The sequence below is a fragment of the Megascapheus bottae genome, chromosome 22 (genome assembly GCF_031878675.1).
Source record: "Megascapheus bottae isolate mThoBot1 chromosome 22, mThoBot2.hap1, whole genome shotgun sequence".
NCBI lineage: Eukaryota > Metazoa > Chordata > Mammalia > Rodentia > Geomyidae > Megascapheus > Megascapheus bottae.
Genome location: NC_143530.1, coordinates 7,915,182 through 7,943,131, shown reverse-complemented (window position 1 = coordinate 7,943,131; position 27,950 = coordinate 7,915,182). Strand labels below are relative to the sequence as shown.

General features: G+C 46.9%; 1 protein-coding gene across 5 annotated transcripts in view; it reads right to left on the bottom strand.

Annotated features, from left to right (window-relative positions):
• Ccnd3 (cyclin D3) overlaps positions 1-27,950 on the bottom strand; it is a 63,374-nt gene that overhangs the window by 13,822 nt on the left and 21,602 nt on the right. The window contains exon 2 of one of the 5 annotated variants that reach the window (XM_090355680.1): positions 13,850-13,969. The exons of the other annotated variants lie outside the window; for them this stretch is intronic. The gene's annotated coding sequence lies outside the window, so the exon portion shown is untranslated. The remainder of the gene's footprint in view (positions 1-13,849; positions 13,970-27,950) is intronic. 5 annotated transcript variants of the gene reach the window in all.

Here is a 27,950-nt window from a genome sequence, read left to right as displayed (position 1 = left end):
CACCACAGTGCCACTACCGGCTTTTATTTTGTATGTGGTACTCAGGAATCACCAAGGCTTCACACAGGCTAGGCAAGCATTCTCCCACTAAGCTACATTCCCAGCCCTTAATTTTTCATTTTCAAACTAGTCATTGGTGTACTAAACTCTAGACATCAGTTGTTAAAACACCAAACAAAAAAGTGAAAAAATGCATTTTAAGAAAAGATCCAGCTGGAAAACAGTGGCTCCTACTGGTAATCCTCTCCTCAGGAGGCTGAGATCTGAGGACCGAGTTCAAAGCCAGCTCAGGCAGGAAAGTCCCCGAGATTCTTATCTCCAATTAACTGGAAGTAGTGCTGTGACTCAAGTGTTAGAGGGCTAGCCTTGAGCAAAAGAGCTCAAGGACAGCACCCAAATCCTGAGTTCATGCCCCAGGACTGCCAGTCCCTCCTGCTACAAATATTGTGTGTGTGTGTGTGTGTGTGTGTGTGTGTGTGTGTGTGTGTGTGTGTGTGTCTGCATATTCAGCCTTTCTCCTTACCAGCTAGTCTAAGCTAGTAACTCACTAGGGAGGGACTGTATCATTTCCCCCAGCCATTCCACAGTCCAATATTTATTGACACTATCAACTCAAGATGCTCCTAAGGCCAGAAATAATACAAGTAAGATACACCTTGTGTCTCTTCCTCCCTCCCTTTCTTCTTCCCTTGTTTTCTTATTCTTTTTTTTTTTTTTCACTGTCCTTGGACTTTCTCAAGGCTAGAGCTCTACCACTTGAGCCTCAGCACCACTTCTGGATTTTTTTCTATATATGTAGTACTGAGGAATCGAACCGGGTCTTCATGCATTCTAGGCAAGCACTCTACCACTAGGCCAAACTCTGGGTCCCTCTTTTTTCCTTTTTGATAAGGGGGTCTCACTAGTGGAGGTTTCACTATTGTTTCCAGGCTGACCTTGAACGCATAAACTCAAATACATTCCCCCAGAGATCTCCCTGCTCCAGATTAAAGCACACCACCTCACCTGGCTAGGCTGTGTGTGTGGTTTTGGGACTGGAAATCTGGGCCTCCTGCTTTTGCTCGGCATTTTCTGTTCATAGCTAGTACTTTATCACTGTGAGCCTCATCTCATCTCCACTGCCAACATTTTTACTGGTTAATTGGACATAAGAGTCTTCAGTTTTGTCTGTCTGGGCTGGCTTTGAACCTCGATCTTTAGGTCGCAGTCTCCTAAGTAGGTGTGAGCCACCAGCACCTGGCTCTAGCTAGTTCTTTTATCTGAAGGAGAATGCATTGTCCTCGAGGAATTAAGATAGCCTTTGCTTTCCTTCCTAATAATTTACCTTCACAATTTTTCTTTTTGAGGCTGAGTCTCTCTTAGTGGCTCAGGCTATCATTCAATGTAATGATCTAACTGCTTCTGTCTCCCCTAGTGCTGGGATTACAGGAGGGTGCCACCACACCCAGTCTCTACTTCATTCTTTAATTGAATTCAAAGTGTGGGTTTGGGAGTTTTGACTCATAACATGTCCAGAAAGTTCCCTGAAATCAGAAAATTGAATCTTCTAGTCCCTCACGACTGACCAAAAAAAAAAGGGGGGGGGGATATTTCAGTTACTATGATATATGCTGGTATAATTTTATTATTTTTTTTTTTGTCAGTCCTAGGTTTGAGCTCAGGGCCTGAGCACTGTCCTTGGACTTTCTCAAGGCTAGAGCTCTACCACTTGAGCCTCAGCACCACTTCTGGCTTTTTTCTATGTATTGTGGTACAGAGGAATTGAACCCAGGTGCTTGCTAGGCAATTATACCGGCGAATGCAGGTATAATTTTTTTTTCACTTTATTTTTTTTATTGTAATTAGTAAAAGGGTTACATGATATTTGCCAGATAGAAGGTGCATTAATTCACATACATTGATACCCTTTCACATGTCTTGGTACCCATTTCCCTCCTCCCCTGCAGGTATAATTTTTAAAAATATTTTTATTAGCAAGTTGTACAAGAAGGATTTCATTGGGATATTTCCATACATGCATACAACGTACCTAATCACTCTCTGTCACTCTCCCTTATTCTCCCTGTTTCCTTTTCTTAAAACAATTTCAAGCCAGACACTGGTAGCTCATACCTGTAATCTTACCTACACAGAGGCTAAGATCTGACGAATGTGGTTCAAAGCCAGCCCAGGCAAAAAAAAAGTCTGTAAGACTCTTATCTACAATTAACCAGCAAAAAGCCATAAGTGGAACTGTGGCTCAAGTGGTGGAATGCTAACCTTGAGGGAAAATTCAAAACAGGAGTGTGAGGCCTTGAGTTCTAGCCCCAGTCTGGCACACACAAAGAATGTACCAGTGTGGGGGCCGAGAGTTTGGCCTACTGGTAGAGTGCCTGCCTAGCAAGCAGGAAGACCTGGGTTCAATTCCTTGGTACCACATATATAGATCAAATAGTAGAGCTCTAGCCTTGAGAAAGTCCAAGGACAGTGCTCAGGCCCTGAGCTCAAGCCCAGGACTGGCAAAAAAAAAAAAAAAAAAAAAAATTGTGTTTAAAAAAAAAAAAAAGTAGACCAGGCCCTGAAGCAAGGCCTAATGATAGAGTGCGCCCTGAATTTGATTCCTTAATTCCACATACACAGAAGAAAACAAAACGGGAAGTGATGGTATGGTTCAAGTGGTTGAACAAATAAACTTAGGAACTGTGAAGAGTCCTGAGTTCAAGTCCAGGATTCACACACACACACACACACACACACACATACACGAATACAGATAGATGGCCGGGTAGACAGATTGGTGGGTAAATAAATGGGTATGTGGATGGACAGATGGATAGATGGGCAGATGGATGGATGGATGGGCAGATGGGCGTATAAATAGATGAACAGGTAGATGGATAAATAGGTGGATGGATGGACAAACAGATGGGTGGATAGGCAGATGCGTGGGTGGACTAACAAAAGGATCAAAGGAGAAAATTGGAAGCAACTCTCAAGAGTCAGAGGGCAAATGACATTCATTCCCTAGAATGTGCCCCGGGTAAGTCAGAGACCAAAGTCACATGTCATCCATTTAGCTTGATCATTCAGGCCTTGGTAGTATGCTGAGCCCCCAAGTATGTGCCCTTTGGGCAGAGCTTCCTGGAGAGTAATGGGGGTAGGTAAGAAAGCGCCCCCCAGGCAGGCCCTTACTTTTTGCAGCAGGGGGCTGGATGCACAACAGGGAAAGATGGCCACACAAGGGCCACAGAGGCAAGGCTGGGCTGACCAGATACACCTGATTTAAGAACAGATATCCCAGGCCAGTCAACAGTGGCTTCTCCCAGACCGGACCTATCAGGTGCTGAGACAGGTAAACAGTTACAGCAAAGTTTTACACAACACATTCTTTCTCCCTTCCACCTCCCCACTTTCCCCCTTCTCAGTGGACTCCTCCTCCAGTGCCTCTAGATTAAGCCAAAACTCAGTCTACTGTTAACCCCCCTCCCCAGACACAGACCAAAAACCTCTCTCTGCTCCCACAAGCCTCAACCGCCATGATTCTCCAGCTCCCATCTCCACCCCAAACTCTCAGCCTGCCCACCCCCCAAGTTGGAACGACTTCCACTGTAAATGCCCTTCTCTTCTGCACTGGATATTACCTAACTCTGAGTTGCTGAGTCACCCCAGCTAAAATTAGCAACTTCCTCTGCCCTTTCGAAGCCCACAGTCTCTACCTCAACCTGCAGACAAGTCCTGTCTCTAGTACTTTCCAAAATGTCTCTGGAATCTGGTCTCTCCACTTGATGTGGAGGTGCTCCTATCTGATAGACGCTGTAGTCTGTCTCCATTCTCCCCTCCCTTCCCCCACCCCTGCCCTACACACACACACACACACACACACACACACACACACACACACACACACACACACACCTGTGCTCTCCAGTGCATGCTCAGCCTTTCAAAGTTTGAACTCGGGGCTTGGGTGCTATCGCTCAGCTTTCCCCCTTGAAGTTGATTCTCTACCACTTGCACCACATCTCTACTGCCAGCTGTTTGCTGGGTAATTGTAGAGAAGCGTCTCCTCCACTTTACTGCCTAGGCTGTCTTCCACTCAATCCTCAGATCACAGCCTCTGGAGTAGCTAGGATTACAGGTGTGAGCCCCCAGTCCAGCTCTACCTCTCTAAGATCCTAAATAGCCTCTGTGAACACCCCACACTCAGAGCCTCCAGTCTGAAGGAAGGGGTGAGGTAAGGTCCAGGGGCTGCCCACAGAGGCCATCGTAATGACTGACCAATCAATACAGGGAAAGCTACCTTGGCCAGGTCCCTAAATCTCAGCTTTGTTCTCAGTATCAGCCTAAAGACCCCACACAATGCCACGGTGTCCATCCGATGAAAGCCAGAAAGACAGAGTCACAGTGGACCTGAACCCAAGCTGCCTGAAAGCCATTCTCCTACTCCAGCGAAGTCCAAGCTCAATGAGAGGGAGGGCTAAGGGCTGACCCAGGTGGTGGTGGGCTGGCAGGAAGCAGGTGTCTAAAGGAGAATTCAACAAACCTTGAATTGAAGCTGGGTGAGCAACCTGCTCAACTGGGTTAAGGAAGGAGGTTCACCAGGCTCAACTACAAAGCAAGACCCTCTCTCCAGACAGACAGTGAAAGGGCCAGGCTGGGAATGGGAGCTGGAACCTCCAGTAGTCCTTTTTTTTTTTTTTTTTTTTTGTATATACTTGGTCCTAGGATTTGAACTCAGGGCCTAGATGTCCCTGAGCATTTTCTGTTCACTGTTAGCACCCTACCACACAGCACCACTTTCAGCATGGTTCTTTTTCTTTTTTTCTTTTTTTGTTGATGATTAATTGGAGATGTATCTTTTGGACTTTACTGCCTTGGCTGGCTTTGAATCTTGATCCTCAGATCTCAATCTCTCAAGGAGCTAGGATTATAGGCCTGACCAGTGTTCAGCTCTTCCTCATCATTCTGGACAATTTGAGGAAGAATCAGGACCTCTGGGAGCTGAGGCCTAGAGTGGAAAGTAGAAGGTAGGAAACACTAAAGTATCAGGTAGAGAAGGAGGGGCCAGAAGCCGAGGGAGAGTTAGCAGTAAGGTCACAATGGAGGCCAATTCGCTGAGAATTAGGAGCTGAACTCTGGCCCACCCCAAGACACCACTCCCTTAGATATGCTAACAGAATCTCCCAGGCTGGGGAATGGGCTTTCTCGGTCCCAGAGCCTTTGCATATCTTTGCACTTAAGCACTCTGAGACCATTTTAGTTTACATATGACTACCTTAATTTCAATTTCTGGGAAGTTTCCCCCACACTGACTTTCTGCAGTGTGGGGTACATTAAATAAGGCACAGTTAAGATTCCCAGTGAGATTCAAAAAGAGGCTCCCCACTGAGGCCTTTGCAAGTCATTTACACTTTAGTTGTCTTTTTTTTTTTTTAATTGGTTATAGAGCTTGAACTCGGGGCCTGGATGCTATCCTTGAGTTCTGTTGCTCAAGCCTAGCTCTACCACTTTGACATACACAGTCACTTACATTTCCTGGTGGTTAATTAGTGTTACTGACTTTCTTTCACCGGTTTGAACTGCAATTCTCAGATCTCAGCCTCTTGAGAAGCTAGAATCACAGGCATGAGCCACCCGTGTCTGGCTTCACCTGTAATATTTAACCACTCAGAAGGCTGAGATTTGGAGGATTGAAGTTTGAGGTCAGTCTACCTGGACCTTCAAAATGTCAGACTGGAGGCATTGCTCAAGTGGTACAGCCATGAGCAAGCAAGCTGAAGGAGAGTTTTAGGCCTGCAATTCAAGTACCAGTACCAGCACCAAAAATAAAGAAAGAAAAGGCAGGAGGGAGGGAGGGAGGGAGGGAGGGAGGGAAGGAAGGAAGGAAGGAAGGAAGGAAGGAAGGAAGGAAGGAAGGAAGGAAGGAAGGAAGGGGAGAGAAGGGGGAAAGAGGGAGGGAAGGAAGGAAGGAAGGGAGAGAGGGAAGGAGGGAGGGAGGAAAGAGGGAGGAGGGAGGGAGGAAAGAGGGAGGGAAAGGAGGCAGGAGGAAGAAGAGGGGGAGAAAAAGAGGAGGAGGAAGAAAGAATTCTGCTTCATTCTCAGAACTAGAAATCAGAATCTGTGGGCATAAGCCAGGTTCAATTTGTTCTCAGGCTCTGAAAGTCATCCAGAGCTGAGGGTCATGCAGGAATTACGTTCTTCTTCATGGAGAATTCCTCGCACTCACCCAGCAAGCTCTCTCTTCTATCCCACAAGAGGGCTGCGCCCGCCCCCCCAATCCTAAACTGGATGTAATTATTCCCAAATCAACACTCTATTGAGTCAAACCTCTTCATCCATGACAATAATCTCATTTTCAGAGGGCAACCCAAGCTTTCTAATTTATTAATTTATTCACCCATTTGCAATTGCTCCCTAACCCCTCACAGCGTAAATAATCGAGAATTCAAAAAAAAAAGGGGGGGGGGGTCTGGGGAAAAAGAAACTTTAACAGATGAAAAAAGTTCAGCAGAAGTCCACCCCAGTATTCCCCAGGCATTAATAACTGCTCCATAATTAATAATAATGACAGTTACATAGCACTGCTGTGTTTGCATCATTCTTTTAGTTCAGTTGTATATCTTATATTTACAGCTCTCAATATTTATTTATTCTTAATATTTATTTATTGATATATATCAGTCGTGGGGCTTGAACTCTGGGCCTGGGCGCTGTCCCTGAGTTCTTCCACTACACAACTACTTGAGACACAGTACCACTTGTGGGTTTTCTAGTGATTAATTGGAGATGAGTCTCACTAGTCTTAGTGCCCAAGTTGGCTTGGAACCTCAATTCTCACATCTCAGTCTCCTAAGTAGGATTACAGGCGTGAGCCACCACATCCGGCTTTTTTTTTTTTGTCAGTCTAAGGCTTGAACTCAGGGCCTGAGCACTCTCCTTGGGCATTTCTCAAGGTTAGAACTCTACCATTTGAGCCACAGCACCACTTCTGGCTTTTTCTGTGTATGTGGTACCAAGGAATCAAACCCAGGGCTTCATACATCCAAGGCAAACACTCTATCACTAGGTCAAACTCCCAACCCTAATATTTATTTTATTTTTGTGCTGGTACTGGATCGTGGACACAGATACTAGATGTTATTCCTTAGCTTTTTCACTCAAAGCCGATATTCTGCCAGTGAAGCCACCACTCTGGCTTTTCTGGTGGCTAACTGGAGATAAGAGTCTTATGGACTTCCCTGCCTGGGCTGGCTTTGAACCCCAATCCTCAGATCTCAGCCTCCTGAAATACTATGGTTGTAGACATTAGCCACAGTCATTCAGTGCTCACTTGGGCCTTAAATCCTGACCCTGGCCCAGAATATATGGGTTTAAATTGTACTCTCCTTGCTACTAGCTGTGTGATCTTCATAGGTCACTTTATCTCTCTGTGCCTGAGTTTCCTATCTGTAAAGACAATGGAAAGAAAATTGAGGCCAGGAGGGTGGCCTAGTGGTCGAGTGCTTGCCTTGAGAAAGTCCAAGAACAGTGCTCAGGCCCTGAGTTCAAGCCCCAGGACTGCTTAAAAAAAAAAAAAAGAAAGTTGAAGATCATAATAATTCCTGGATATAAAACACTTTGATCAGGTGTTCTTTTATTTCCGAATAACCACTGCCAAAAAAAAAAAAAAAGACCTTGACTCTGGTGGCTCATACCTGTTCATCCTGGCTGCTCAAGAGGCTGAGATCTGAAGGTCATGGTTCAAAGACTGCCCAGGCAGGAAAGTCCTTGAGGCTCTATCTTCAATTAACCCCCAGAAAACCTGAAGTGACACTGTGGCTCTGGTTAGTGATAGAGTACTAGCCTTAAGCAAAATGCTCAAGGACAGCACCCAGCCCCTGAGTTCAAGCCCTATGACAAAAGAAAGGAAGACAGACACACAGACACACAGACAGACAGACAGAAAGACAGACATGGGGGAAAAAACACAGTGGTGGCTCACACTTGTAATCCTAGCTACTCAGAAGGCTGAGATCTCCGGATCACAGTTCAAAGGCAGCCCCAGCACAAAAAGACCCGAGACTCTTATCTTCAATTAACTTCTAGAAAATGGGAAGTAGGGCCTGGCTCAAGGGTAGGGCGGTAGCCTTGAGTTGAAGAGCTCAGGGACAACACCCAGGCCCAGGGGTAGGGTGGTAGCCTTGAGCTGATGAGCTCAGGGACCGGGCCCAGGCCAAGTTCAAGCTCTATGACCCTCCCCCCAAAAAAGGGGGAGGGAGATATGGCTCAAGTAGTAGAGCACCAGCCTTGAGTAAAAAAACTGAGAGAAAAGCAAGGCCCTGAGTTCAAACCCTATACCGGCACAAAACAAAGCATTCCCAAGCAAAGGAGTTGAGGGATGGGCCGGTAAGCCTGGAGTCCGGAATTCTGGAGGAAGGAAGATGATGCTGGGCCTGAGGCCAGTGAGAAGCCAGGAAGAAGAGGAGGTCAGCCTCAGAGAAGCAGGACCGTGGGACACAGCGGACCGCAGGCCCAGTCCACTTCCTGGACTTGCTGGCACAGTACTGAATGACATGAAAGGGAAATTCTTTCAGGAAAAGAACACATTTTTGAGGCTTTTTACTTTTATTCTCCCCTCATCTCTGATTTCAGACCCATGGTGTCTTCGCTGAGTCATGGAGACCAACTAGAAAGAGAGGGAGGAGGAGGGGTGGGCGTCATCCCCAGTCCCAGGAAGCCAAGGCACCAGACTGGACCTCGTGGGCTCCTTCTCTGGTGGGTTTGGCCACCGCACTGCTCTTCCTGTGCCCTTTTTATGAAGAGATTTGGCCAAAGATACTTAATAGGCTGAGGCTCAGAGTTGAAAGCCAGCCTGGGCAAGAAAGTCTAGCAGACTCTTATTTCCAATGAAGCACATAAAATGGAGATGCGCTCCAGATGAGCTAAAAAGCTGAGTGTGTAGGGCCCTGAGTTCAAGCTCCAGTACTAGCATTTACTCACACAGAGAGAAAGGGCCCAGTTCCACAGCACATCAGTCCATTGTCAGTGATATTAATGAATGCTTGAATGAAACGCCTCCAAGTCACTCAATCAACACTGACTGCTTGGGAGTCTGAAATCCCTGGATTTGATTCTCCACTGATGATCCTAAGCAAAGACTGGGTCTTAGTTTCTCCATCTGTAAAATGGGGTTATTCCTGTTAGCCCGAAAGCCGGGGGCAAGAGCCAAGTGGTTTAGAGCAAGCAAGGAATTTGGCAGTGCAGCGGACATTCCATAGATGGCAGCTCCTGTGTGCCTGGCACGGAGGGAGGCTGGCAACCACAGAGCATGTCTGTGTCCTGTGGGCGGAAAAACAGAGGTAATGAATCAACATAATGATGATCCCTTTGGAAGAGGCCAGATTCAAGGCCACGGACAGAGGGAGAATGAGCTCTGATGGCCAGCTGGAACAGAGTACAACAGGAAGTTCCTGCAGCAGCTCTGCTGGGGCCGGAGAGCCCTAGTTTCTACCAGATAAGAAGAGGTAAGTAGATGATTTGATGCTGACCCCACATGAGAAAGAGAGAGAGACAGAGAGAAAGAGAGAGAGAGACAGAGAGACAGAGACAGACAGAGAGACACAGAGAGAGACAGAGTCAGAGACAGAGTTGGTACGAGGGCCTGAATTCAGGGTTTTGTGCTCCCCCTTTGGCATTTTCCATTCAATGCTGGTACTGTATCACTTGAGCCACACCTCCACTCACTTCCAGGTTAATTGGCATAAACATTTACCCAGACTTTTCTGTCTGGGCTGGCTTCTAACCATGATCTTCAGATCTCAAGCCTCTTGACTAATTTGGATTGTACACCCCCCCCCCCCAGATCCTATCCCCTCCTCCTACTTTTCTTTTTCTTTTCTTTCCTTTCCTTTTCTTTTTGCCAGTCCTGGGGCTTGAACTCAGGGCCTAAGTACTGTCCTTGGGCTATCCTCAAGACTAACGCTCTACCACTTGAGCCACAGCACCACTTCTTGCTTTTCTAGGTATGTGGTACCAAGAAACCGAACCCAGGTCTTTGTGCAAGCTAGGCAGACACTCTACCACTAGGCCAAATTCCCGGCACTCTTTTTTTTTTTTTTTTGTCAGTTGTGGGGTTTGAACTCAAAGCCTGGGCACTGTCCCTGAGCTTTTTTGCTCAAGGATAGCACTCTACTACTTTCAGCCATAGCTCCACTTCTGGTTTTCTAGTGATTAATTCGAGATAAAGAGTTTCACAGACTTTCCTGCCTGGACTGGCTCTGACCCACAATCCTCAGGTCTCAGCCTCCTGAATAACTGGGATTATAGGCATGAGCCGCCTGTACCAGGCTCCTGCCTGCTTTTCTCTTTTTCTTTTCCCCCCTCCCTTCCTCTTTTTTTCTTTTTTTGTTGTGGGTCATGGGGCTTTGACTCAGCTTGAGCGCCATCCCAGAGCTCTTCAGCTCAGGGCTTCTGCTCTACCCCTTTGAGCCTCAGTGCCGCTTCTGGTTTTCTAGTAATTAATTGGAGATAAGAGTCTCATGATCTTTAGTGTCCAGGCTGGCTTTGAACCTCGATCTCAGCCCCCTGAGTAGCTAAGATTACAGGCATGAGCCACTGCGCCCAGCTCTTTCTTTCTTGCCAGTCCTGGGGCTTGAACTCAGGGCCAGGACTTCTTTTGCCAAGCTTCTTTTGCCAAGGTTAGCACTCTACCACTTGAGTCACAACACTTCCAGCCTTTTCTGTGCATATGGTACTCAGAATCAAACCTAGGGCTTCATGCATGGTAGGCAAACATACTGCCACTAAGTCACATTCCCAACCTCCCATCCTTTTTTTTTTTTGCCAGTCCTGTGGCTTGAGCTCAGGACCTGAGCGTTGTCCTTGGACTTTTCTCAAGGCTAGCACTCTACCACTTGAGCTACAACACCACTTCTGGCTTTTTCTATGTATGTGGAGTGCTGAGGAATCGAACCCTGGTCTTCGTGCATGCTAGGCAAGCACTCTCAGCAGTAGGCCAAACTCCCAGCCCCCCCCCATCCTTTTTTCTAGTATCCTTTTTATCCATTTTAGACGAGCCAGTGTCCAGGTGACTTACGAGACCAGCAACAACCCAAGTAGTTCCCCAGGCCCCAGGGTCAAAGTCTCAGCCACACCCTACCAGTTCCATCACCCTCAGGGGTCCCCCAGCCTTCTCTTTACCAGACTGAATCCTCCAGAGTTCTTTCAATGTTTTCTCATCTGATATTTTGTAATGAACTCCCTGTGAACGGTAGGAGATGAAGGAGAAGGAAGTTTAACCGTGGTCCTTTACTAATGTAAACCAGCTTCCTAGCGTGTACACAAGCAGAACACAAGCAGTATGCAACAAGATTAGGATTTCCTGCTGATCCAACACAAAATGCTGATATCAAGGTAGATAATATTTAGCTGACAGTAAACAGGGTATGAAGAGTCACCAAATCCAGGATCGTGGGGGAGGAACCACTATACCAGAAAATAGAATGAAATGCCCTAAAACCTTACAGCACATATACACAAGACAGCTGGATGGAGGTGTCCCTAAATCTGAAAATACTAAGTTTGCTGTTTGAGATGGAGTCTCTGGAAGTTTTTTCTTGCCTGCTTTGATTTTTGATCTTTCAGATCTCAGCCTCTTAAGCAGCTACATTTATAAGCATGGATCATCACTCTAAGCTTTTTTGTTTGTTTTCGGCACAAGGACTTGCTATATAATCCAAGCTGGCCTAAACTGAAAATTCTCCTGCCTCGGCCTCCCAAATCCAGCTTGAAATAAACTTTTCCCAAACGATAAATAACAATCAAGTATGAACCAATAATATATATGCATAATTTTTATGCCAGAGAGTTACTGTTCATTGTGTGTCTGTGTGTCTGTGTGTGTGTGTGTCTGTGAGCGTACGCGCGCGTGTGCGCACACGCACACACCAGTCCAGGGGCTTGAACTCAGGGTCTAGGCACTGTCCCTGAACTGTTATGCTCAAGGTTACTGGTCTACCACAGGAGCCTCCACTCCACTTCTAGATATTTGCTGGTGAATAACCACTGCCCAGCTTCCAGGGATTCTTATTGCCAATTAACAAGCAAAAAGCAAAAAGTGGACATGGAGCTCAAGTGGCAGAGTGCCAGCCTTGAGCTGAAAGAGCTAATGAAGATCGAGAGGCCCGATACTGGCACACAATAGATAGAATGAAATACCCTGGGGTCAATTCAGTGCACACGTAATTTTAGGTTACAAAAAACCTGGTCTCTGCTTAGCATCCATCAAGGGGCTCATCAGACACAGATTTGTGTTTAGACAGCTTGGCTCTGAATTCCAGCTGCCCCTGCCCAGGTCCTGGTGATGCCCTTGCTTCTACAAGTCCTGAGCCCCTGGTGATGCCCTTGCTTCTACAAGTCCTGAGCCTCTGGAAGTCTGCTCCTACTTTTTTTTTTTTTTTTTTTTTTTTGCCAGTCCTGGGCTTGAGCTCAGGGCCTGAGCACTGTCCTTGGACTTTCTCAAGGCTAGAGCTCTACCACTTGAGCCTCAGCACCACTTCCGGCTTTTTCCTATGTATGTGGTACCAAGGAATCGAACCCGGGTCTTCATGCATGCTAGGCAAGCACTTTAACCACTAGGCCAAACTCCCGGCCTGCTCCTACTCTTTAACACATATTTTTGTCAGATGCCAATGGCTCATGCCTGTACTCAGGAGGTTGATATTTGAGGATCATGGTTCAAAGCCAGCCTGATCGGGAAACTCCATGAGACTCCTATTTCCAATTAAGCACCAAAAAAGCTAGAAGTGGAGCTGTGGCTCAAGTGATAGAGTGCCAGCCTTGAGCAAAAGAAGTTCAGGAATAGTGCCAAGGAGAGTGCCGGACTCACTCTCCTGAGTTCTGATGTCTTAGCATCAAAACTGAATGAATTATTCAATTAATGAACAAAAATAACCATGGATAGAGACTAGAATCCTGCATTGGACTTGGTTGATTCTGAGATCCTCCAGATACCATCCATGTGACCTTGATGAGTTTCTCTCTGACTTTGCTATTTATCAGGAAAATGAAAATAGTAATAAAAGAGCTCTGATCCCATAGTCTGACTTCCTGTGGGGTGTGCGTGCTTGCTGAAGATCAAATCCAGGGCCTCCTACATGCTAGGCAAGCACTCCACCTCTTAGCTACATCCACACACCTGCCTGGTTTAAATTCTGGTTCTGTCATATCCTAATTGTTGTCTAATCTCCACATCCCCATCCTGCCGCCCGTTTGGTACCATTCCTGGAACTTGAACTCAGGCCCTGAGCACTGTCCTTAAGTCTTCTCAAGGGTAGCACTCTACCACTTAAGCCACAACACCAATTACAGCTTTTTTGTGTATGTGGTACCAAGGACTCAAACTCAAGGCTTCCTGCATGGTAGGTGAGCACTCTACCAGGCGTGCGTGCGTGCGTGCGTGCGTGTGTGTGTGTGTATGCAAGGTTAGCACCCTACCACTTGAGCCACAAGCTCCACTTCTGACTTTTTTGGTGTTCAGTTCGAGAGTCGCATGTACTTTTCTTCTGGGACTGGCTTCAAATCATGATCCTCATATCTCAACCTCCTGAGAAGCTAGGATTACAGACGTGAGCCATCTGTGCCTCGCTCAGATGTCAGATTGTAGACAGGGAATTTAGCCTTCTGTTTCCCTATTTTTGTACCTGCGAACAGGATATACTACCCAAGGATCTGGAGATAACAACGGAAGGAATCATCAAAGAGAAAGCCCTCAGAGCAACGCCCAGCATCATAACTATGATATTGGCACCATTATACCCATACTCCATCATCTCTAACACCGCAATGTTTTCTAAATCTAGAAGCACGTGCAAGTCACCTCCCAAAAACCCACCTGGTTCTGCAGCAGACGGGTGACCTGGACAGGCGGCTGGCTCAGGTGGGCCCTGTGGTGGGCTGTGCTTAAGCAGGCACTGGGCAGGGGTCCCTAAGGCTGCTGGGGACTCAGTTTAGTCTAAAGGAGAAACAACATGCAGAGCTCAGTGATGAACTACGCATCCATCAGCCACATGTAAAACTCATTGGGGATTTTCTGGAGTCCTGATGAGGTGGGGGGTCCCCAAGTACCCACGTTCCTATTCCACAACAGCTCAGCTGGGGCAGGTTCACAGGCAGGCAGTCACCGGGTGAACCACAGCATGGTTCAGCTTCCATCTCAGCCCTTCCTCTGAGTAAACTCAGGCACTATTACCAAATTTACTGTGAGAAGGGGATGAAGAGGGGGGAGGGGTGGCCAGTCCAAGTCTAATGTCCATTTCTGCTTACAACAAAATTAGAGTAACTCATAAGGCATATGTTATTCTTTTCAAAGAGTTTATACAGCTGTGTGCATGTGGCTCATAGCTAAAATCCTAGCTACTCAAGAGGCTGAGATCTGAGGATCATGGTTTGCAGCCAACCTAGGCAGGAAAGTTTAAGAGACTCTTATCTCCAATTTATCAACAACAACAACAAATAACAAAAGTGGAGCTGAGCAAAATAGCTCAGAGACAACACCTAGGCCGTGAAGCCCCAGTACTGGCAAAATAATAGTAATAATAAATGGCTAAGCATTATACAGATGTACATTATATGATGATCATGTATGTATAAATTCTTTCTCTTTTTATTTGGAGCTACTCCTCTGGCTTGAACTCAGGAACTGGGTGTTTTGCAAGGCTAGCAATCTAGGACTTAAGCCACCACTCCACTTCTGACCTTGTGCTGCTTAACTGGAGATAAGATTATTGGGGATTTTCTTACTGCAGTTAGCTTTGACTCATGATCCTCCTATCTCGGTCTCCTGAGTAGCTGGGATTACCAATATGACCCCAAAGTGCCCAGCTGCATATGGGGAAACAGGCTCTGAGAAATTATAATCACAGAACTGTCTTTTGATCTGGGTGCTGGTGGCTCACACTGGTAATCCTGGCTACTCAGGAGGCTGAGATCTGAGGATCATGGGTCAAAGCAAACCTGGGGAAGGAATGTCTATGAGACCCCTATTTCCAATTAACCACCGGAACACCAGAAGTTGCATTGTGGCTCAAAGTGGTAGCATGTTAGCCTTGACTGTACAAGCTCAGGGAGAGCACCCAGGGCCTGAGTTCAAGCCCCATGACTGACAAAAATAAACAAGTAACAAAAATCCCTGTCTTTTGTATATGAAGAAGCTAGGATTCCAAGCTCCTTGAATGGGTGCCCCTCCTGGGAGACTCCCTCAACAACACAGCTCTGGCCTGTGCTGGGAGCTCATTAACACCCACTTGCTAATTTAACTGTGGGGTGTTAGAGAGGGCCCTAATTCAAGTCCCTTACTCCTGGGAAGGAATCTTCAAAGAATTGGTCCATGGTCCATCATCTCATCCTCTCCATACCTCTGCCTTCCCCGTCCAAAAGCTCCTGTGAGCAGATGACTCACTGGAATGTGGGCATCAGTCAAGGGCGCTGAAGTGAGAGTCTCACAGAACCTTCTTCAACCTAACCAAATTCTTCACGAGTCTCTACCACTCTAGTCCCCAGAAATCTACATTTTAAAGACCAATAAAATTTCCCCTCAAATTTCTGACACCAAAAATGTAGACTTGTTGCCAGTAAGATGTTAGGGAAAGAACCTAAAGGGCCCCTCTCTCTCTCTTTCTCTCTCTCTCTCTCTCATACACATATATTTTCTATATATTCATTAAATTTAAAATGTCACAATACCAAGTCTTAGAAAAGGACTCAGCACTTTAATTTTGTCCGTTGTGGGCCTAGGTGCCGTCTCTGAGCTTTTGTGCTCAAGGCTAGCACTTTATCACTGGAGCCACAGCTCTACTTTGTTGGTAGTTTTAGTGGAGATCAGAGCCTCAAGGACTTTCCTGCCCAAGATGGCTTCCAAACCCAATCCTCTCATCTCAGCCCCGAGTAGCTAGGATAACAGGCATGAACCGTCAGCGCCCAGCTCCCCCATAGCAATTTCTGTGTCTCATTTCCTGTTTTCTCTCTCAATAACACCTTATTGTCCTCTACACAGGATTCGTAAATTATTTTGGTGTGTAGCAGGTCACCAAAGGTGTCACAACTCTGTCTTTCCAACACTGGATGGACACAGGGACTGTGCCCTCCCCAACACACAAGCTTTGCTTTCGCAAAGAATAACACTGCCAATACAGATGTATGTGACTGTTTCTGGCGTGCACGTGTGTGTGTGTGTGTGTGTGTGTGTGTGTGTGAGGGGGGCGGCATGCCGGGTTCTGGGGGCCCACACCTGTAATCCTAGTTACTCAGGACCTCAAGCTGAGATCTGAAGATCACAGTTCAAAGCCAGCCCAGGAAAGTCCATGAGACTCTTATCTCCAATTAGCCACCAGAAAACCGGAAGTGGCACTATGGTTCAGTGGCGGGGCACTAGCCTTGAGTAAACGAAACTGAAGGACAGTAGCTTGGCCCTGAGTTCAAGCTCCAGCACAGGCAAAAAGAACAAAAAAGACAAAGTGAAACTTAAATCTAATTATACTGTAACTAAACGTTTTCACAGCAATTTTCTCAGTCACTTTTCATGCTGCTATCCATGGTGTTTGTCAGTGTAAAATTAAGCTCTGATCATATTAGTTATTGCTCAAAAATTTCTACTGGCCTTCCCCAGGCCCATCAAATAAATGTTTACACCTGAGCTTGGTGTTCAAGGACCTTTATCACCCAGGCCTGGCTTTTCCCTCTCCCTTCTAGGCCACATTCCTACCTGATGCAATCACCACTGCCAGAGCCCTTCCGGTACTTTTCCCACCCACCCTTGCTGCCACACGTGTTCCTGATTTGGGAGGACACGTGTCATTTGGATTGGCCCAAGCTTGAAGGGAACTCTGATTTCCTCCCACACCTTTTTCTGCCCCTTCCCTCCCCATGACCAAGCCCCCATTATCATTTATTCTGGGCAAAAAATAAAAACCTGGCATCCTTTTACTTTTTTGCCAGTCCTGGGGCTTGAACTCAGGGCCTGGGCACTGTCCTTTGGCTTTTTCAAGGCAAGCACTCTACCACTTGAGTCATAACACCACTTCCAGCTTTTTCTGTGTATGTGGTACCAAGGAATTGAACCCAGGCCTTTGTGGATGCTAGGCAAGCACTCTACCACTAGGCCAAACTCCCAGCCCATGGCATCTTTTTATTTTATTTTTTTTAGTACTGGTGAGTGAACGAAGCACCTCATGTGCTAAGTACCCCTCTACCATCAAGCTTCACCCTCCGCCCTTGCCACAGATGATTCAATAACTTCCCTTGAGAATGAGAACAATGCTAGACTTCCCTAGAGCTTCTCACTCAGGCCTCTGCTCCAACTTCACTGTCTGAGTAACCCAGTTAAAATAGCCAGGTACAGTGTTCACATCCATAATCCCAGCTACGCAGGAAGAGATCTGGGGATCTCAATTTGAAGCCAGTTCAGGCAGGAGAGTCCAAAGGACTCTTTCCTCCAATTAATGACCAAAAAGCTGGAAGTAGAGCTGTGGTTCAAATGGTAGAGCCTTGAGAAAAGCAGCTCAGGGACAGTGCCCAGGCCTTGAGTTCAAGCCCCAGGACTGGAACAAAGAGGGGGGAGAGGGGAGGAGGAGGGGGAGCAGGAGGGAGAGGGAGAGGAAGAGGGAGAGAAAGAGAGAGAGAGAGAGAGAGAGAGAGAGAGAGAGAGAGAGAGAGAGAGAGAGAGAGAAAGATCTCCAAGTGGGGGCTGGGAATGTGGCTTCTTAGTAGTTAGCCTAGCATGCATGAAGCCCCAGGTTCAATCCCTCAGTACACATGAACAGAAAAAGGTGGAAAGATGGCTTAAGTGGGAGATTGTTAACCTTGAACAAGAAAAGCTCAGGGACAGGGCCCAGGCCCTGAGTTCAAGCTCTAGGCCTCCCAATGCATTGCAGCATTATAACATTTCTACAGAATGTGTCTGTGGAAGGTGGTGGGAAACTTTCACTTCATGGTGCAGTTTATTCAACAATGAGAATGTGCTCCTTTCAGAATCCACCCCACCTCTGGATCTCTTTTCCTTTCCAGTTCTTATTCTCTTTCTTTTCCCCTCCCATTTGTTTTTAAGAACCTGACACAGCTAGGAGTTTGGCCTAGTGGTTAAAGTGCTTGCCTAGCATTCATGAAGACCGGGGTTTGATTCCTCGGTACCACATACATAGCAAAAAGCCAGAAGTGATGCTGTGGCTCAAGTGGTAGAGTTCTAGCTTTGAGAAAACCCAAGGACAGTGCTCAGGCCCTGAGCTCAAGCCCTGGACTGGGCAAGTGGGGGGGGGGAGAGAACCTAACAAACTTTCTTTCTTTGTTTTCTTCCTCTCCTTCCTTCCTTTCTATTTGTTAGTTGTAGGACTTGAACTCAGATCCTGGGCCCAGTCCCTGAGCTCTTTTGCTCAAGGCTAGCACTCCACCACTTTGAGCCATAACTCCACTTCCAGTTTTTGAGTGGTTAATTGGAGATAACAGTCTCACAGGGACTTTTCTGCCCAGGCTGGCTTTGAACCATCATCCTCAGATCTCAGCCTTCTGAGCACCTAGAATTACAGGCAGGAGGCAATGGTGCATGGCTTTAACTTTTCCTTTTTATATCATGTGTTACTATGTAACAAAGGTTGATTTTAAACTCACAATCTTCTGGCGTCAACCAAATGCACTGCTTTACCTAGCCTCATATTCCACCATAAACATACACTCATGTGCATGTACGAGTACACACATACTCTCTCTCTCCCTCTCTCTCTCTCTCTCTCTCTCTCTCCCTCTCTCTCTCTTAAACTTTTGACTAAGAATCCCTCATCTCTATCCTGAAAACAAAATTTACCATTAAAAAAAAAAGCCCTTAAAAATAGAAAACACACCAAGTACAGGTGGGTTCACTCACTGGTGAATTCTACCAAATATTTTAAAAAGAACCTATATCAATTTTTTACAATCTCTTTTAGAAAGTAGCAACACGGAAACACTTCCTCACTCATTCTGAGGCTGACATCTCCCTAACACCTGACAAAAATATTACAAGACAACAAGCCCAATAGCTCCTATTATCACTGATGCAAAACTCCTAAACAAAATAGAAGCAAAACTGCAAGAGCCAAATGAAGTTCATAATGAGTAAGACTACTCTCACGCCCTAGCCCTATGGTATTTGTCCCAGGTATGCAAGACTGCTTCAACATTTGACAATCCACCACAAGAAGGTGCTGAGGAAGAAGTCACACGATCTTATCAAAAGATGCTGAAAAAGCATCTCACACCTATTCAGGATGCTAACTCAGCAAACTAAGAATGGAGGCGGTCTTCTTCAACATGGAAACAAATGGTTCTTACATGCACTGGAGGCTCACATCTGTAAACTCAGCTACTAGGGAACCTGAGAGCTGAGGATCAGGATTTGAATCCAGACCCAGGAACAAGGTCTGTGAGAGTCTTTTTTTTTTTTTTGCCAGTCCTGGGCTTGAGCTCAGGGCCTGAGCACTGTCCTTGGACTTTCTCAAGGCTAGAGCTCTACCACTTGAGCCTCAGCACCACTTCCGACTTTTTTCTATGTATGTGGTACCGAGGAATTGAACCCGGGTCTTCATGCATGCTAGGCAAGCACTTTAACCACTAGGCCAAACTCCCGGCCCCTCTGTGAGAGTCTTATCTCCAATTAATCACCAAAAATAAATAAATTCCCAAACCCTTAAAGTGGACATGCGGCTCACATGGTAGAGCTCGCAGGTACAATATCCAGGCCCTGCTTCTGGTTTTTTGTTTTGTTTTGTTTTTATTTTTATCATAAAGGTATTATACAGAGGAATTAGCATTTCATAAGTCAGGTAAAGAGTATATTTCTTGCTGGGAGCCTGTGGCTCATGGCTATAATCTTAGCTACTCAGAAGGCTGAGATCTGAGGATCTCGGTTCAAAGCCAGCCTAGGTACAAAAAAAATCCATGAGACTCTTATCTCCAGTTAACCACCAGAAAACCAGAAGTGGCACGGTGGCCCAAAAGAGCAGGAGCCTTGAGCCGACAGGGACAGCACCCAGGCCCAGAGTTCAAGCCTGACAAAACGAAACAAACAAAAGAGTACATTTCCTTTTGGACAAAGTCACCCCTTCCCTAGCTCTCTCCCAGTTTTTCCCTCCTGTCCCCATCCAGAAGTTGTATAGTTTGTTTTCCAGAGTGTCTAGTGAGTACCACTGCTGCATCCATTCACCCTTCATCCCTCCATTTCTGTGAGCTCCGCTTACCTTCCCAAAGACAGATCAATGAATAAGATAAAAAGAAAAGGGAAAAAGTCGTTTCCATCTCCTGGAATTCATTTCTTTTTTCTTTCTTTTTTTTTTTTTTTGGTGAGTCATGGGGCTAGAACTTGGCCTGGGGGCTGTCCCAGAGCTGTTCAGCTCAAGGCTACTGCCCTACCCTTGAGCTAAGCCCTACTTCCCTTTTTTTTTTTTTTTTTTTTGGCCAGTCCTGGGCTTGGGCTCAGGGCCTGAGCACTGTCCTTGGACTTTCTCAAGGCTAGAGCTCTACCACTTGAGCCTCAGCACCACTTCCGGCTTTTTTCTATGTATGTGGTACCGAGGAATCTAACCTGGGTCTTCGTGCATGCTAGGCAAGCACTTTAACCACTAGGCCAAACTCCCGGCCCCCTACTTCCCATTTTCTAGAAGTTAATTGGAGATCAGAGTCTCAGGTTCTTTTGTGTCCTGGCTGGCTTTGAACCTTGATCCTTAGATCTCAGCCTCCTGAATAGCTAGAATTACAGGTGTGAGCCACTGTGTCCATCCTGTCCTGGAGTTCGTTTCAATGAACATTATTTTATACAATCAGAGGCACACAGGCATTGCATGTTTGTGTTCCTAAAAATATTATCCTTTTAGGGGCCGGGAGTTTGGTCTAGAGGTAGAGTGCTTGCCTAGCATGCACGAAGACCCAGGTTAGATTCCTCGGTACCACATACATAGAAAAAAGCTGGAAGTGGTGCTGAGGCTCAAGTGGTAGAGCTCTAGCCTTGAGAAAGTCCAAGGACAGTGCTCAGGCCCTGAGCTCAAGCCCAGGACTGGCAAAAAAAAAAAAAAAAAAAAAAACTACCAGAAAACTAGAAATGACACTGTGCGCTGAAGGGGTAGGGCAGTAGCCTTGAGCTGAAGAGCTCAGAGACAGCGCCCAAGTCTAGAGTTCAAGTCCCATGACAGATAAAAACAAAATATATGTGCATGAGCCACTGCACCTGGCTGGCAGTCCTGGGGCTTGAACTCAGGGCCTAAGCACTATCCTTGGGCTTTCTCTACCCCTTGAGCCATAGCACCATTTCTGGCTTTTTCTATGTATATGGTACTGAGGAATGGAACCCTGGTCTTGAATTCAGGATCTGTGTGCTATCCCTGAGTCTTTCTGTGCTCAAAGGCTAGCAATCTACTACCTGAGCCTCAGTGCCACGTCTGGCTTTTTCTAAATTGTGTATGAGAGGTAAGAGTCTCATGGATTTTCTTGCCTGGACTGGCTTTGAACCATGACCCTCAGATCTCAGCCTCCTGAGTAGCTACGATTACAGGCGTGAGCCACTGGCTCTCAGCTATATATGTTGTATCTTACAAAGTAGTTTAATTTTTCTTGAACTCAGGGCTTAGCACTGTCCCTCAGATTACTGGTAAGCTCAAGGATAATGTTCTACCTGGAGCTGTTGTGCCAAGATTGTCCCATGTTCTGGGAATGACCCCCACACACACACACTCAGGGTCCATGTACTAGGAATCACAAACACATGTTCCTGGAACTAGCCCGGACTTGAACCCCAGGTGGCAACAGCCCAATGCTCAGTGGTTAGACACCTGAGCTCTGACCAATCCTGAAGCGACCAGTGGTTCGAAGTTACCCAGGTGATTGTAACTATGGAATTCCCCTATAAAAGCTGTATAAAACCTTTGTTCGGGGTCTCTTAGCGTTGCCGGCTATGGGTATGCAGAGGTCCGAGTTCAAACTCGTAATAAACAACCCTTGCTTCTTTGCTTTGACTTTGGCCTCTGGTGGTTCTTTCGGGGTCCTAGGAATTCGGGTACAACAGAGCCACAGTTCCACGTCTGGCTTTTTGTTGGTCAATAAGAATCTTATCGTCTTTCCAGCCTTGAACTACAATCCCCAGATCTCAGTCTTCTGTGTGGCTAAGAGGACAGGTGTAAGTCACTAGTTCTAGGCTCAAACATGTTTTCTTTTCTTCAATGAATTTGAAAATGAACAGATCCTAAATCTACAGTTATATGTTTTGTTTTTCTTGGTGAGTCGTGGAGCTTGAACTCATAGCCTGGGTGTTAGGTCCGCCCTGGAGACTAGCCCTCCCTTTTCACCTGTCTAGAACCAGTAATTACCTGGCTGTCAATCACCTGACTGTGAGTCAGCAAAGGATCCTAGGCTCTGAGGTCACTTCCTCATGCGCTGTGGCCATTTTCTGAACTACCCTGGTCAGTCACACCTCCCTTATACATTGAAAGGTTCCCTAGGCTTTCAGATCACTTCCAAATCCCCTGTGGTCCTGCCTCCTGCTTTTCCCTAAATAATCCAGTTCAACGTGAGTCCCCTCTCTTTTCCTCTTTTTCTCTCTCTCCTGTCCTTCAGTCTCTGAACGCCTCCATCTTTGTGCAGGCTCACAGTTTGTTCTCCCCCAAATAAACTTCTGTGCCTCAACCACGTGCTGGGCTTCCTTTCCTTTCCAGCTATCTTTACCTGTGGGGCCGAAACCTGGGAGGGAACGGAGTCAGGGGTCACTGGATCCCCTCCTCCCTCTTCTCTCTTTTCTGAGGGTTAATCCACCCTCCTCCTACCAAACTACTAGGAGCTGGAGCAACCCCACCTTGGACCTCTCACCTTCATCATCGCCGGCTACACACATGTACCACACCGTCTCCTCTCTACATTCGGTGAGTGATTCGCCGTCACCATTGCTGGCTTCACATCCACTGGCTCCTCTCTACATCTGCTGTGTGACCAAGACCCTCCCCCCACTCCTGATCCTCAGATCTCAGCCTCCTGAATAGCTAGGATAGAGGAGTGAGCCACGGCACAGCATTTGCCTTCTTTGTAAGTCTTAATTACCCATATAGCCTCCAAGAAATCCAAGTGCAGGGCATTCTATCATTCTGGACAGTTCCATGAGGGCCCATTTTGGATTTCTCTACTCTTCACCTCCAGAGCTAATCACAGTTAGAATGAGAGTGGAATGACATCTAAATAGAATCATTCAGAATGTTCTCCTTAGGGGATGGGAGTTTGGCTTAGTGGTACAGTGCTTTCCTAGCATGCATGAAGACCCCAGTTCAATTCCTTGGTAACACATCCATAGAAAAAGCTGGAATTGGTGCTGTGGCTCAAGTGGTAGAGCTCTAGCCTTGAGAAAGTCCAACGACAGTGCTCAGGCCCTGAGCTCAAGCCCACGACTGGCAAAAAAAAAAAAAAAAAAAAATGATGGGGCCGCGAGTTTGGCCTAGTGGTTAAAGTGCTTGCCTAGCATGCATGAAGACCCGGATTCGATTCCTCGGTACCACATACATAGAAAAAAGCCGGAAGTGGTGCTGAGGCTCAAGTGGTAGAGCTCTAGCCTTGAGAAAGTCCAAGGACAGTGCTCAGGCCCTGAGCTCAAGCCCAGGACTGGCAAAAAAAAAAAAAAAAAAAATGAGAATGCTTTCCTTAAGCAATCTGTGGCTCCACTTAAAAGTGACAGAGCACTACTAGCTTTGAGCTGAAGAGCTCAGGGACAGCACCCAGGCCCAGAGTTCAAGCCTTACAACCTATAAAAAAAAAAAAACAAACAAAAAAACACAGAATATTCTCCTTTGTGTCTGGCCCTTTTCACCCAGGCCTGAAGTATCTGTGTGTTCCTTGTTAGAGCTCTGGTTCACTGTCTGCTGGGGATGGGTGTGACTATTCATTTATCCATGCTACTTGGGCATCTGGATTCTTTTCAGGTTTAGGCTGTTAGCATCTATGACGATTTTTTTTGTGTGTGTGTGTGCCAGTCCTGGGCTTGAGCTCAGGGCCTGAGCACTGTCCTTGGACTTTCTCAAGGCTAGAGCTCTACCACTTGAGCCTCAGCACCACTTCTGGCTTTTTTCTATGTATGTGGTACCGAGGAATTGAACCCGGGCCTTCGTGCATGGTTGGCAAGCACTCTACCACTAGGCCAAACTCCCAGCCTCTATGAAGATTTCTGTTCAAATCTGTGGTGCACACAGATTTCATTTTTGTGAAGTAGCCAAGATTGCAATGGCTGAGACATATATTGGTATTTTGTGCGTTTTATCTTATTTTATATGCTTCTATGGTTCCTTGCCAATCCCCCCCACCCCAGGTTGATCTCAAACTTAAGTAACCTTCCTGACTCTCAGCCTACTGAGCACCTAAGGCATATGTGTCCCTTGAGTATAGAAGTTCAAGGTGAACCTCAGCAACACAGCAAGACTGTCTCGCTATAAATACACTCCCACCAACAGAATCCAAAGAAAGTAAAAGAATAAATAAGAGTAGATAGTAGTATTGAGAGCATAGCTCAAAGGCAGAGGCTGTATCTGCTAGGCAGGATAAGAGCCTTCAATCAATCAAGGACCAGGGCTGTGGGGAAGATCAATCAAGTGACCTTTAGGGAGACAGCTTTGACAGACTGGCAGAAGGCAGAGCTCAAGTGCAGGGAGTTCAATGAGCATGAATAAATAGCAAATAATTGGAAAACACCCAAGAGCCTAAGAATCAGAGCCTGACTAAGCAACCACAGCCTCATTCATAGAAGGAAGCATGCTGTGTCCATACATAGCCAGCCTTACAAAATAAGGTGACGTAAACATTTTCAGACACAAAATGGCATTTGTGCACATTACAATTATGAAAGGCCATGTGTGTGCTTCCAGAAGCAGAAAGAGCTGGATAGGATCAAGAGGTACTCATGGTGGCCGTTTTCAAGTCTCCAGTTTTCTTTATCCGAAGGCTGGCCATACACTGTGGACTATAGGAAAGGCAAGTACTGACTGAAGCTCACTCCTGGAATTCTAGGCAGAGATGTGGAGGATCGTGATTCAAAGCCAGGACAGACAGAAAAGTTTGCTGGATTCTATCTCCAAAATAATCAACCAGTTAAAAGCAGCGTTGGGGGACATGGCTCAAAGGTGGGCCACCAGCCTAGTAAGTTTGAGAATTTGAGTTAAAAAAAACAAAACGCAGCATGTCTCTTTTGGTGTGTTTTTGTGGGGGGGGGGGTCATGGGGCTTGAACTCTGGGCCTAGGCACTGTCTCTGAGCTCTCCAGCTCAAGGCTACTGTCCTACCCCTGGGCATGGTCCCTGAGCTCTTCCGATCAAGGTTACTACCTTACCCCTTGAGCCACAGCACTACTTCGGCTTTTTTTCTAATGGTTAATTGGAGATAAGAGTCTCTGGGACTTTAGTGCTTGGGCTGGCTTTGAACCTACATCCTCAGATCTCAGCTTCCCGAGTAAGCTAGGATTACAGGTGTGAAGCCACCACACCCAGCAGCATGTTTCTTTAAAATAAAATGAGTAGCTGTTGGGCCAGGAGTTTGGCTTAATGGTAGAGTGTTTGCCTAGCATGCACTAAGACCCAGGTTCGATTCCTTGGTACCACATACATAGAAACAGCTGGAAGTGGTGCTGTGGCTCTATGGTAGAACTCTAGCCTTGAGAAAGCCCAAGGACAGTGCTCAGGCCCTGAGTTCAAGCTCCAGGATTGGCATACTACTACTACTACTACTACTACTACTAATAATAATAATAATAATATAATAAAATGAGTAACTAAGAAATGAAGACCTGCCCCCCACCAAGGCGGGTGCCAGTGGTTCACACCTGTAATCCAAGCTACTGAGATCTGAGAATTGAAACTAGACCAAACAGAAAAGTCCCTAGGAGACTCCTCCTCCTTCTCCTGCTCTTCTTCCTTTTTTTTTTTTTTTTTTTTTTTTGCCAGTCCTGGGGCTGAACTCAGGGTCTGAGCACTGTCTTTGGGTCTTTCTCAAGGCTACATATCTACCACTTGAGCCACAGTACCACTTCCAGCTTTTTCTATGTAGCTAGTACTGAGAAATTGAACCTAGGTCTTTGTGCATGCTAGGCAAGCACTCTACCACTAGGCCAAACTCCCGCCCCCACTGTGAGACTCTTATTTCCAATAAACTGTTCAGCAAAGCCAGAAGTGGCAATATGGCTCAGGTGATAGAGTGCTAGCTTTGAGCACAAAGAGGCTCAAGGACAGTACCCAAGATGTGAGTTCAAGCCCTAGGACCAGCAAAGAAAGAAGGGAGAGAGAGAGAGAGAGAGAGAGAGAGAGAGAGAGAGAGAGAGAGAGAGAGAGAGAGAGAGAGAGAGAGAGAGAGGCCTCAAGTAAAAGCTTCTCCATATAGAAACATGACAATGACAGAAAGAAACGAGGGGAGATGGCAGAACAGCTGGAAGGGTACGAAATCGATGACAGCCTGAGGTGGAAGGGGAAGAGAAAGAGGCTGAGCTGTTTCCTTCTTTTTGTTTTTAGCTCTGAGATCAGAACCTAACATCAGTACTTAGCATTTTTGCTCATTGCGGAGTGCTCTACTAATTGAGCCATGCCTCCAACCCCAAAGGTTTCTTACCTGTAGGGCTGTGTATTGACCCCATAAAGGCCCTTCACATGGTAAACACATGGTCTACCACTGAGCTACATCCCCAGCCTATTTTCTTTACTGACTATATTACTACAGTGTGTGTGTGTGTGTGTGCGTGCGTGCGTGCGTGCGTGCGTGCGTGCGTGCGCGCACGCCCACACGTGCTGGTTTGGAGGGAAGGGAGCTTGAACTCAGGGCCAAGGCACCATCCTCTAGCTTTTTTTTTTCCCCTCAACGCTAGAGCACTACCGTTTGAGTCAGAGTCTCACTTCTGGCTTGGTGATGGTTAGCTGGATATAAGAATCTCCTGTCTGGGCGCCCGAGGCTCACGTCTGAAATCCTAGCTATTCAGTAGGCTGAGCTGAGCTAATTCCCTCTGCAGGAGGGAATTAAGCCACTATGCCACAACATAGCACACCATACCACCCTGTACCACCCCATACCATACCACACCATACAGTGCTGTACTACAGCATACCACACCACACCATACAATACCATGCCATACCATACCAACCATACCACACCAAACCATAGCATACTACACCACAGCTGCTAGCTATACTCCAGAGTACAGTGGAGGTCAGTCTTTCCCTGGCAGGGCTGCCCTGGCTGTGCAATGAGGTCTCCTTCCCCTGAGCGCCCTCAGGCGTGGCCCTCTGGCTGGGCCTAGGCCCTAGAATCATGGCGCCCCAGTACAGACCCTACACCAGCAGCAGCAATCCTGCAGGGGAACAAACTGGAAATGGAAGGCGGGGCTGCACCAGGCTCCAGGAACAGCCCTCCTGGGATGGGACAGGGTCACTCCTGAACCTTTGTTCTAGAATGTGGATCTGAATCTGACCCCCAAGTCCATTCCCTTTGGAGAGGGAGTGGGCCCAGAAAGAATGCTCAGGCAACTTCAGGGCCAGGCTCCAGGGCACCTCAGGCTGCAGATGACCTCGTGGACCTCCCCTCCCACCTGGCTCCTCTCCTCATCCCTCCCAGTGCCTCAGACTAGGAGAATGGAGGGAAGCTCAAGCTTTCCACCATCCCTTCCCTAAACCCCACCCTGGGCGCTGTCCTCGGCTGGGTGGAGGACTGGGAGGGGAGGGAAGCTACTTCTGATGGGGGGAGGTAGGAAATGGGATGTGGCTTCAGGGTGGCTGAGGGAAGGCAACCATGTCCTCATTTCACCCAGCTGCTCGGCCTGCACCTGTTCTGCCCCGCGCAGAAAAGGCACCGGCCTCACTGCAAATGAAACACGGCCCGGCCCCACCCAGCGGGGCCCCTTCCCCCAGCCCGCTGGCCGGCTAACCGACAGGAAAACTGCGTGATTTCAGGTGCCTGCCCCAGCACAAGGAG